This window comes from Delphinus delphis, chromosome 1 (assembly GCF_949987515.2).
Source record: "Delphinus delphis chromosome 1, mDelDel1.2, whole genome shotgun sequence".
NCBI lineage: Eukaryota > Metazoa > Chordata > Mammalia > Artiodactyla > Delphinidae > Delphinus > Delphinus delphis.
Window position 1 is genome coordinate 21,381,001 of NC_082683.1, and position 12,242 is coordinate 21,393,242.

General features: G+C 39.5%; 1 non-coding gene across 1 annotated transcript; it reads right to left on the bottom strand.

The window, feature by feature from the left end:
• Positions 1-227: 227 nt before the first annotated feature.
• On the bottom strand, positions 228-300 carry TRNAG-CCC (transfer RNA glycine (anticodon CCC)). The gene has a single exon. It is a non-coding gene; the product is annotated as a tRNA-Gly (tRNA).
• Positions 301-12,242: the final 11,942 nt, after the last annotated feature.

The following is a 12,242-nucleotide window of genomic DNA, read 5'->3' on the forward strand; positions in this document are numbered from 1 at the left end:
CTTACCAATTAGTTTTACCCTTGGGCTAGTCTCTTCCTTCTATAGATCAAACTTGCATCCCCAATCATAGCATTGTCCTTGCTTTCTATCTTTTTTTCTTTTTTAAAATATTTATTTATTTATTTGGCTGCGCCAGTTCTTAGTTGCAGCATGTGGGATCTTAGTTGTGGCAAGTGGATTCTTTAGTTGTGGCCTGTGAACTCTTAGTTGTGGCATGCAGGATCTAGTTCCCTGACCAGGGATGGAACCTGGGCCCCCTGCATTGGGAGTGCAGCATCCTAGCCACTGGACCACCAGGGAAGTCCCTGCCCTTGCTTTCTGACATCCAATCTAGAGCAATCCCTCACTTTCTTAGACCTTCCCCCAAGTCACTCAACCTTAGCCCAGATCCTATAATAGGTTCTTCCTAACACCCTCTGAGACATCCTATGATTCCCAGTGATGTGTATTCTCCCTCACTGCTGGGAGTTATAAATCCAATTCATTTAACTACAGGTGTGTTTCTGCTGGTCTTTGGCTGAAGGGTACTGACACACCTACAATGTATTTTTCTTGATTTTGTTTCAGCAAAATTACTAATATTTTTTCATAATTAAAAATTTCACATAATTTGTGTTCTCTTGACAGCACTGGAAAACTATAACCTGTGGACCAAATCAGGCCTTTTGCCCGTTTTTGTAAATAAAGTTTTATTAGAACACAGCCACATTAATTCATTTATGTATTGTCTATGGCTGCTTTCATGCTACAATGGCAGAGTAGTTACAACAGAGAATGCAATGACCAACAAAGCCTAAAATATTTAGTATCCCTCCCTTTACAGAAAAGTTTACCAACCTCTGATTTAAAGAATTAAAATTAAAATGTAGGGCTTCCCTGGTGGTGCAGTGGTTGGGAGTCCGCCTGACGATGCAGGGGACACGGGTTCGTGCCCCCGGTCCGGGAGGATCCCACGTGCCGCAGAGCGGCTGCACCCGTGAGCCATGGCCGCTGAGCCTGCGCGTCCGGAGCCTGTGCTCCGCAACGGGAGAGGCCACAGCGGTGAGAGGTCCGCGTACTACGAAAGAAAAAAAAAAAAAAATTAAAATGTAATTGTTTTCAGAATACACAAAATTTGAATATATTTTCATCAAAAGATTAGCTAAAAATTAATATTTTATTATATATTTTAAAATTTAAAAAATTACTTCAAAAGATTTAAATCATATATTACAAATAAAAAAGCAAGCTATACATATTAATATAACATTTTTTTTTTGCGGTACGTGGGCCTCTCACTGTTGTGGCCTCTCCCTCTGTGGAGCGCAGGCTCAGCGGCCATGGCTCACAGGCCCAGCCGCTCCGCAGCACGTGGGATCCTCTCGGACCAGGGCATGAACCCCTGTCCCCTACATCGGCAGGCAGACTCTCAACCACTGCGCCACTAGGGAAGCCCCTAATATAACATTTTAAATCAAAATTTGAAGCTGATATATTTTGTTTTGGTAAAGTTTATCAAATCTTATTTTTTTAAAATAAAACTTTCTACCATTTTAGTATTCAATATCTATCTAAATGCTAATAGAAAGAATTTGCTTCACATATAATCTAGAGCTATACATACCCAGGTGAGTAATAATTGTTTAATTGGAAAACATCCCTTTGCTGCCATGTGCAGCTGTTGTGAATGTTGAGGTAATTTATGGGTACGTCTCATTTGGAATTGAAACTGGAAGAGAAGCAAGAAAATGGATATTGGGCACTACCGGCAAATGATGCTTTGTCATGCAAGGATTTATAACTACATTCATGCTATCGGAGAGGAAGGATTTGGCAGGTCAACCAGTTTGTTGTTTCTCTTACCTAAGCTCTTCCATCTCTCAATCTTCCCCAGACACTGTAGCCGTGTCTGTCCCTGATGTTGGCAGCAACGCAACCTGTAAACTTTTACAGCAATCGACACAGTCAACTTTTGTTTTGAGGACATAGGGCAAGAGATTTTAGAAGCATTCCCCAGGGTCTGAATGGTGCTAGTCCTAGAGCGGATGTTTATGATTACGAGCTGTGCTGTGCCAGTGCTGGGCTTCGGATCCTGGGAGTCAGAGGCACTTGTGTGTTCTTTATTTGATGTGTGTTTGTGATATGCAGGGTCCCCTAAAACACAGGCCCTAGGTGGAAGGCTGGTTGTAGTAGTAAGGGCTCAGATACTGAAGGACTTTTCAAAATAGTTATCTGTGTCTTTTTGGTTTCTGAGTTTGGATAACAGGAGTTCAACTAGTGAGGGATACGTAGCCTTTACTGACTGTCCAGATGTGAGATATGAGAGAAAGAGAGGAGTAAAGGATGACACCAAGATTTTTGGCCCAAACAACTGGAAAAATGGAACTGTTGTTAAAAGAAAGGGGGAGGACTCCAGGACTTTTTCTTCCAGTTCAACTCTACATGAACTAGCCTGTGGAAGGAATCTGGGTGCCTGGATGACAACAGAGAGCACAGCCACCAGACGACTTGAATGTTAGTCCTTAGACCGTGATTGTCAGTTCAGGCTGCTATAGCAGAAGACCATAGACTGGGTGGCTAATCAACAACAGAAATTTATTTCTTACTGTTCTCTAGGCTGTGAAGTCCAAGAGCACGGTGCTGGCAGATTCAGTGTCTGATGAAGACACCTGTTTCCTGGTTCCTGTCTTCTGTGTCCTCACATGGTGGAGGGAGAAAGGGAGCTCTCTAGGGCCTCTTTCGTAAGGGCACTAATCCCACTTGTGAGGGCTTAGCCCTCTTGACCTAATCACCTCTCAAAGGCTCCACCTCCAAATACTATCACACTCAGGATTAGGTTTCAACATATGAATTTTGGGAGGACATATTCAGTCCATTGCAATTATACAAGAGAAAAAGAAGCTTCTATTTCGTTCAAGCCACTGAGTGATTGTTCATTCTCTTTGTAACAGCAGCCTAGCCTTAGGTCCTCACACCCAACCCAGTCCAGGAGCAGTGGAAAAGGAATGGTTGGAGAACGTGACTCCTCATGTTTGAGGGTGGCACCGGGAGCAGTGGAACATTTTCTCCAGTGGCCTTGAGCAGAGTAGGTGTGGCACATATTGCTGGCAGGCATGAAGAGGAGGACACAGTAGCAAGCCACATGGGCAGATGACTTCACACCAGGTAGGAAGGAAGATGTCAGTAAGGACAGATGACCAAGACTAGATATTCCTTACCCTGCTCCATTCCACCTGTGTTTGTGGTTCAGAAGACTCCTAGAACTTAGATGCAGGCCCTGGGAAGTGTGTGGGGAAAACTCTAAATTATTCCTCCTGCTATGCCTATAGGCAACTTTCAACTTATACACTGGATCCCATCCCCACTCACCTACTCAAAGACTTTGCTCCTGCAAGTTTCTCCTCCTTCTCCTGTATCACTAATTTCCCCTTTACTGTCATAACCCCTATTTGAGAGAAAGAGGTCAAACTTCCCTTGACCCCCAGGCCCCCCTTCAATTATTATCCTGTTTTTGTTTTCCACTTTTTCTAAATGCTTCTCTATACTCCCTGACTCCACTGCCTCACCTCTCATTCTCTCTCTTTCTCCTCTTCTCCCCCCATTCTGTCTTTAACCCATCCCAAGTAGGCTTTTCTTCCTGCCAACCCAGTGAAACTGGTCATGTCAGGCTCACCAAACACCCTTTACCACAGGTGATCACTTCTTTCTTGAAGCCATTTCTTCACTTGGCTTCTGAGACTCAAAACTCTCCTGGTTTATGGGGCTTTCCTGGTGGCGCAGTGGTTGAGAGTCCGCCTGCTGATGTAGGGGACACGGGTTCATGCCCGGGTCCGAGAAGATCCCACATGCCGCGGAGCGGCTGGGCCTGTGAGCCATGGCCGCTGAGCCTGCGCGTCCGGAGCCTGTGCTCCGCAACGGGAGAGGCCACAACAGTAAGAGGCCCGCGTACCACACCAAAAAAAACCAAAACAAAACAACTCTCCTGGTTTTCTTTCTTCCTAACTGGTTGTACCTTCTCAGTCTCATTTGCTTATTACCACTCTCTCCTTCCTTCATCCCATCCTCAGTTCCCAATCTATTGTTTGGAGCTCCAGGCCTGTCTTTGGAATTCTTTCTTCACTCTTCCCAGATGATCTCACGGCTTTTGAAACCATCTACATGTTCATGACTTCCAAGTTACACTTGCAGCCCTCACTGATACTCTACACCCCAGGTCTGTATCTCTAACTGCCTATTCATCTTATAATCATCTCAAAATTATGGCCAAAATGGAAGCTTTGATTTTCCCTTCCAAATTAGCACCTCCATGACTCTTCCCATCTCAGTAAATGCCATCACTTTTTACCCAGTTGCTCAAGCCAAAAACATAGGACACACATCCTTCATTCCTCTCTATTGTTCACACCAATGTCCAATTCCTTGGCTGGCCATTTAAGTTCTAGTCTCGAAACTTATCCCATCTTCATGATCTTGGATTTGGTAATAGTTTCTTAAGTGTCACAACAAAAGCACGGGCAACAAAAGGAAAAAATAGACAAATTGGATTGCACCAAAATTAAAAACTTTTATGCATCAAAAGACATTATCTTATTACTCAGCCATAAAAGAGAATGAAATAATGCCATTTGCAGCAACATAGGTGGACCTAGAGATTACCATATTAAGTGAAGTAAGTCAGACAAAGGCAAATATCATATGATATCACTTATATGTAGAATCTAAAAAAATGATACAAATGGACTTGTTTACAAAACAGAAGTAGACTCACAGACATAGCAAACAAACTTATGGTTACCAAAGGGAAATGGGGGGAGGGATAAATCAGGAGTTTTGGATTAACATATACACACTACTATATATAAAATAAACAATGACTTACTGTATAGCACAGGGGACTATGCTCAATATCTTGTAATAACTTATAATGGAAAAGAATCTGAAAAAGAATATACATATATACATATATATTATATATATATATATAACTGGATCACTTTGCTGTACACTTGAAACTAACACAATATTGTAAATTAACAATACTTCGATTTTTAAAAATGTTTTAAAAAGACACTATCCAGAGAGTGAGGAAAAAAACCCCACAGAATGGGAGAAAATATTTGTAAATTATATATCTGGGGCTTCCCTGGTGGCGCAGTGGTTGAGAATCTGCCTGCCAATGCAGGGGACACGGGTTCGAGCCCTGGTCTGGGAAGATCCCACATGCCATGGAGCAGCTGGGCCCGTGAGCCACAACTACTGAGCCTGCGCGTCTGGAACCTGTGCTCCACAACAAGGGAGGCTGCGATAGTGAGAGGCCTGCGTACCGCAATGAAGAGTGGCCCCCGCTTGCCGCAAGTTGAGAAAGCCCTCGCGCAGAAACGAAGACCCAACGCAGCCAAAAAATAAGTAAATAAATAAATTTAAAAAAAAAAAAGAACTACTACACGTTAACAACAAAAAACAATCCAATTTAAAATTGGGCAAAGGATTTGAACAGACATTTCTCCAAAGAAGATGTACAAATGACCAATAAGCACATGCAAAGATACCCATCATTAATCATTAGGGAAATACAAATCAAAACCACAATGAGAAGAGCTCTTCAGACCCACTAGAATGACTATTAAGAAAAATAATAGGAAATAAGTGTTGGCAAGGATGTGGAGAAGCTGGAACCCTTATTCATTGCTAGTGGGAATGTACAATGGTGTAGCTATTGTGGAAAACAATTTGGAGGTTCCTCAAAAAGTTAAACATAGAATTGCCATATGATCCAGCAATTCCACTCCTAGGTATGTATCGCAAATAATTGAAAGCGAGGACTCGAACAGGTACTTGAACATCGATATTCATAGCAGCATTATTCACAGTAGCCAAAAGGTGGACAAAACCCAAATGTCCAACAATAGATGAAAGGATAAACAAAATGTGATATAGACATACAATGGAATATTATTCAGCCATTGAAAGGAATGAGGTTCTGATACATTCTTCAATATGGATGAACCTTGAAAATAAGCCAGACACAAAGGGACAAATTTGTATGATTTCACTTATTTGAGATATCTTGAATAGGCAAATTCATGCAGACAGGGGTTAGAATAAAGGTTACTGGGGCTGGAGGGAGGGGGAATTGGGGAGTTATTGCTTAACGGGTACAGAGTTTCTGTTTGGGATGATGAAAATGTTCTGGATATAAATATATAGATGGGTGGATATAAATAGTGATAGTTGCATAACACTGTGAATATATTTAATGCCACTGAATTATAGATCTAAAACTGGTTAAACTGGCAAATTATACATATTTTACCACAATGAAAGAAAAAAAACTTATCCCAAATCTGGCCACCTTTCACCATCTCTACCTTTTTCTCCTGAGTCCCAGGCATCATCACCTCTGGTCATCTAACTGGTCTCCCTGCTGCCATTCTCATCTCAGATCAGCCAGAGTGATCTTTTAAAATGTAAATCAGATCGCACACTCTGCAGTTCAAAACCGTCCAATGACTTAGCATAACCCTCGAACAACATCCAAACTCCTTATCATGGCCCATAAACCCTGGAGGATATGGCTGCTGGCTGCCTCTCTAATCTATCTCCTACCATTCTCCCTTTCACTGGTCTTGTTACTTGGACATGCCCAGCGCTCCTAGCCTCAGGCCCTTTGCACTTACTGTCCCCTTCCTCTGGAATTCTTTCCCCCAGATCTTCACATGCTTGACACCTTCACTTCATTTAGGTGTCTGCTCATGTGCCACCTCCTCAGGGAAGCCTTCTTGACCATTCTATCTAAAATAGAGCCTTTCCCATCATTCTCTGTCCCTTTCTCCCACTTTATTTTATTTATTTTATTATTTCCCCCACTTTATTTTTTATCAGAGCACTTAGCATCACTTGAAATTATGTTATACGTTTGTTTACTCGTATTATCGCCTGTCTCTCCCCTCTCTGGAATGGAAGCTTCACAAGAGCAGGGACTTTGTCATATTCATTGCTGTCCTTCCAAGGCCTAGCACTAGATACTAGATGTGCAATTCATGTTTACTGGATAAATAATATAGAAATTAAATTCAGTTATATGTCAATTATATCTCAATAAAGCTGGGGAAATAATTAACTTTAAAAAAATTAATTAATTTATTTTTGGCTGCATTGCATCTTCAATGCTGCACGCGGGCTTTCCCTAGTTGCGCTGAGTGGGAGCTACTCTTTGTTGAGGTGCGCGGGCTTCTCACTGTGGTGGCTTCTCTTGTTGTGGAGCACGGGCTCTAGGTGTGTGGGCTTCAGTAGTTGTGGCACGCAGGCTCAGTAGTTATGGTGCATGGGCTTAGTTGCTCTGCAGCGTGTGAGATCTTCCCGGGCTGGGGCTCGACCCCGTGTCCCCTGCATTGGCAGGTGGATTCTTAACCACTGCGCCACCAGGGAAGTCCAATAATTAACTTTTTTAAAAAGAAATTGAATTCAGTTTTTTTTTAAGTGTGTTGGTATTTGTTTTCACACACACACTGTATTTTATTTTTACAAGAGATAAATAAACTGACACCAAGCATTGTAAATGGATGACCACAACAAAAGCAACAATGATTGCAATTACCAAACACGAAACACACTCATACTATGTCTTAATATTGACATTCACTCCAGTAATCCTCCACTGTAACAGGTCCTTTACTTTGCAGTGAAAATTGATTTGAATATTTTTTTGCCTCTGAGCCCTTGTAGGATTTTTCTTTTATTCAAAAAGAAAGTCACAAAAATTATAATCATCCTCATCAGTTTGCTCAGACCCATGTAATTAATTTTTTTTATCTTGATCTTTTGTTAGCACTTTTATGAATTCATCAGTTTTCCATTAGAGTTCTGAAAATGCTTATTCATTCAGTTCAGCAGTATAGTCAGTTACCAGAAACCTGTTCTTGTCAGAGTCTTTTCCATGAATTCCTTGAAGATGAAACCCTTTTATAGGAACATTTTTGCAAAAGCATCAGAGTACACCCAGAACTGTCTGTAAATGACAAAAGACTTTAAAATGACCACGTTAAAGATTTGATGAAAGTTCATAATAATGCAATTGACAAGGAAATTTAGTTATTTCTTAGATATACATTTTAAAGTAATAACTAGAATTATGACATAACATTATACCAGAACATATAAGATTTTTAGAAATTTCATGTAATGTCTGAAACATTTACATTAACATATTTCCATACAAATAACCCAAGGAAAGTTTAGTATGTTTTTTTGTTTGTTTTTTTATACTGCAGGTTCTTATTAGTCATCAATTTTATACACATCAGTGTGTACATGTCAACCTCAATCACCCAATTCAGCACACCACCATCCCCACCCCACTGCAGTTATCCCCCCTTGGTGTCCATACGTTTGTTCCCTACATCTGTGTCTCAACTTCTGCCCTGCAAACCGGTTCATCTGTACCATTTTTCTAGGTTCCACATACATGCGTTAATACATGATATTTGTTTTTCTCTTTCTGACTTACTTCACTCTGTATGACAGTCTCTAGATCCATCCACGTCTCAACAAATGACTCAATTTTGTTCCTTTTAGGTCTGAGTAATATTCCATTGTATATATATATCACATCTTCTTTATCCATTCGTCTGTCGAAGGGCATTTAGGTTGCTTCCATGACCTGGCTATTGTAAATGGTGCTGCAATGAACATTGGGGTGCATGTGTCTTTTTGAATTATGGTTTTCTCTGGGTATATGCCCAGTAGTGGGATTGCTGGATCATATGGTAATTCTATTTTTAGTTTTTTAAGGAACCTCTGTACTGTTCTCCATAGTGGCTGTATCAATTTACATTCCCAGCAACAGTGCAAGAGAGTTCCCTTTTCTCCACACCCTCTCCAGCATTTGTGGTTTGTAGATTTCTGATGATGCCCATTCTAACTGGTGTGAGGTGATACCTCATTGTACTTTTGATTTGCATTTCTCTAATAATTAGTGATGTTGAGCAGCTTTTCATGTGCTTCTTGGCCATCTATATGTCATCTTTGGAGAAATGACTATTTAGGTCTTCTGCCCATTTTTGGATTGGGTTGTTTATTTCTTTAATATTGAGCTGTATGAGCTGTTTATATGTTTTGGAAATTAATCCTTTGTCCATTGATTCGTTTGCAAATATTTTCTCCCATTCTGAGGGTTGTCTTTTCGTCTTGTTTATGGTTTCCTTTGCTGTGCAAAAGCTCTGAAGTTTCATTAGGTCGCATTTGTTTATTTTTGTTTTTATTTCCATTACTCTAGGAGGTGGATCAAAAAAGATCTTGCTGTGATTTATGTCAAAGAGTGTTCTTCCTATGTTTTCCTCTAAGAGTTTTATAGTGTCTGGCCTTACATTTAGGTCTTTAATCCATTTTGAGTTTATTTTTGTGTATGGTGTTAGGGAGTGTTCTAATTTCATTCTTTTACATGTAGCTGTCCAGTTTTCCCAGCACCACTTATTGAACAGACTGTCTTTTCTCCATTGTATATCTTTGTCTCCTTTGTCATAGATTAGTTGACCATAGGTGTGTGGGTTTATCTCTGGGCTTTCTTGTTCCATTGATCTATGTTTCTGTTTTTGTGTCAGTACCATATTGTCTTGATTACTGTAGCTTTGTAGTATAGTCTGAAGTCAGGGAGTCTGATTCCTCCAGCTCCATTTTTTCCCCTCAAGACTGCTTTGGCTATTCAGGGTCTTTTGTGTCTCCATACAAATTTTAAGATGATTTGTTCTAGTCCCATAAAAAATGCCATTGGTAATTTGATAGGGATTGCATTGAATCTGTAGATTGCTTTGGGTAGTATAGTCATTTTCACAATATTGATTCTTCCAATCCAAGAACATGGTATATCTCTTCATCTGTTGGTATCATCTTTAATTTCTTTCATCAGTGTCTTGTAGTTTTCTGTATACAGGTCTTTTGTCTCCCTAGACAGGTTTATTCTTAGGTGTTTTATTATTTTTGTTGCAACGGTAAATGGGAGTGTTTCCATAAGTTCTCTTTCAGATTTTTCATCATTAGTGTATAGGAATGCAAGAGATTTCTGTGCATTAATTTTGTATCCTGCAACTTTACCAAATTCATTGGTTAGCGCTAGTAGTTTTCTGGTGGCATCTTTAGGATTCTGTCTATATAGTATCATGTCATCTGCAAACAGTGACAGTTTTACTTCTTCTTTTGTAATTTGTATACCTTTTTCTTCTCAGATTGCCATGGCTAGGACTTCCAAAACTATGTTGAATAATAGTGGTGAGAGTGGACATCCTTGTCTTGTTCCTGATCTTAGAGGAAACGCTTTCAGTTTTTCACCATTGAGAATGATGTTTGCTGTGGGTTTGTCGTATATGGCCTTTATTATGTTGAGGTAGGTTCCCTCTATGCCCACTTTCTGGAGAGATTTTATCATAAATGGGTGTTGAATTTTGTCAAAAGCTTTTTCTGCATCTATTGAGATGATCATATGGTTTTTATTCTTCAATTTGTTAATATGGTGTATCACATTGATTGATTTGGGTATTTTGAAGAATCCTTCCATCCCTGGGATAAATCCCACCTGATCATGGTGTATGATCCTTTTAATGTGTTGTTGGATTCTGTTTGCTAGTATTTTGTTGAGGATTTTTGCATCTCTATTCATGAGTGATATTGGTCTGTAATTTTCTTTTTTTGTAGTATCTTTGTCTGGTTTGGGTATCAGGGTGATGGTAGCCTCATAGAATGAGTTTGGGAGTGTTCCTTCCTCTGCAATTTTTTGGTAGAGTTTGAGAAGGATGGGTGTCAGCTCTTCTCTAAATGTTTGATAGAATTCACCTGTGAAGCCATCTGGTCCTGGACTTTTGTTTGTTGGAAGATTTTTAATCACAGTTTCAATTTCATTACTTGTGATTGATCTGTTCATATTTTCTATTTCTTCCTGGTTCAGTCTTGGAAGGTTATACCTTTCTAAGAATTTGTCCATTTCTTCCAGGTTGTCCATTTTGTTGGCATAGAGTTGCTTGTAGTAGTCTCTTAGGATGCTTTGTATTTCTGCGGTGTCTGTTGTAACTTCTCCTTTTTCATTTCTAATTTTATTGATTTGAGTCCTCTCCCTCTTTTTCTTGATGAGTCTGGCTAATGGTTTATCAATTGTGTTTATCTTCTCAAAGAACCAGCTTTTAGTTTTATTGATCTTTGTGATTGTTTTCTTTGTTTCTATTTCATTTATTTCTGCTCTGATCTTGATTTCTTTCCTTCTGCTAACTTTGGGTTTTGTTTGTTCTTCTTTCTCTAGTTCCTATAGGTGTAAGGTTAGATTGTTTACTTGAGTTTTTTCTTGTTTCTTGAGGTAGGCTTGTAGAGCTATAAACTTCCCTCTTAGAACTGCTTTTGCTGCATCCCATAGGTTTTGGATCATCGTGTTTTCATTGTCATTTGTCTCTAGGTATTTTTTGATTTCCTGTTTGATTTTTTCAGTGATCTCTTGGTTGTTTTGTAACGTATTGTTTAGCCTCCATGTGTTTGTGTTTTTTACGTTTATTTCCCTGTAATTCATTTCTAATTTCATAGCGTTGTGGTCAGAAAAGAAGCTTGATATGATTTCAATATTCTTAAATTTACTGAGGCTTGATTTGTGACCCAAGATGTGATCTATCCTGGAGAATGTTCCATGCGCACTTGAGAAGAAAGTGTAATCTGCTGTTTTTGGATGGAATGTCCTATAAATATCAATTAAACCTATCTGGTGTATTGTGTCATTTAAAATTCGTGTTTCCTTATTTATTTTCATTTTGGATGATCTGTCCATTGGTGTAAGTGAGGTGTTAAATCCCCCACTATTATTGTGTTACTGTCGATTTCCTCCTTTTTAGCTGTTAGCAGTTGCCTTATGTATTGAGGTGCTCTTATGTTGGGTGCATATAGATTTATAATTGTTATATCTTCTTCTTTGATTGATCCCTTGATTATGTAGTGTCCTTCCTTGTCTCTTGTAATATTCTTTATTTTAAAGTCTATTTTATCTGATATGAGTATTGCTACTCCAGCTTTCTTTTGATTTCCATTTGCATGGAATATCTTTTTCCATCACCTCACTTTCAGTATGTATGTGTCCCTAGGTCTGAAGTGGGTCTCTTGTAGACGGAATATATATGGGTCTTGTTTTTGTATCCATTCAGCAAGCCTGTGTCTTTTGGTTGGAGCATTTAATCCATTCACGTTTAAGGTAATTATCGATATGTATGTTCCTATAACCATTTTCTTAATTGTTTGGG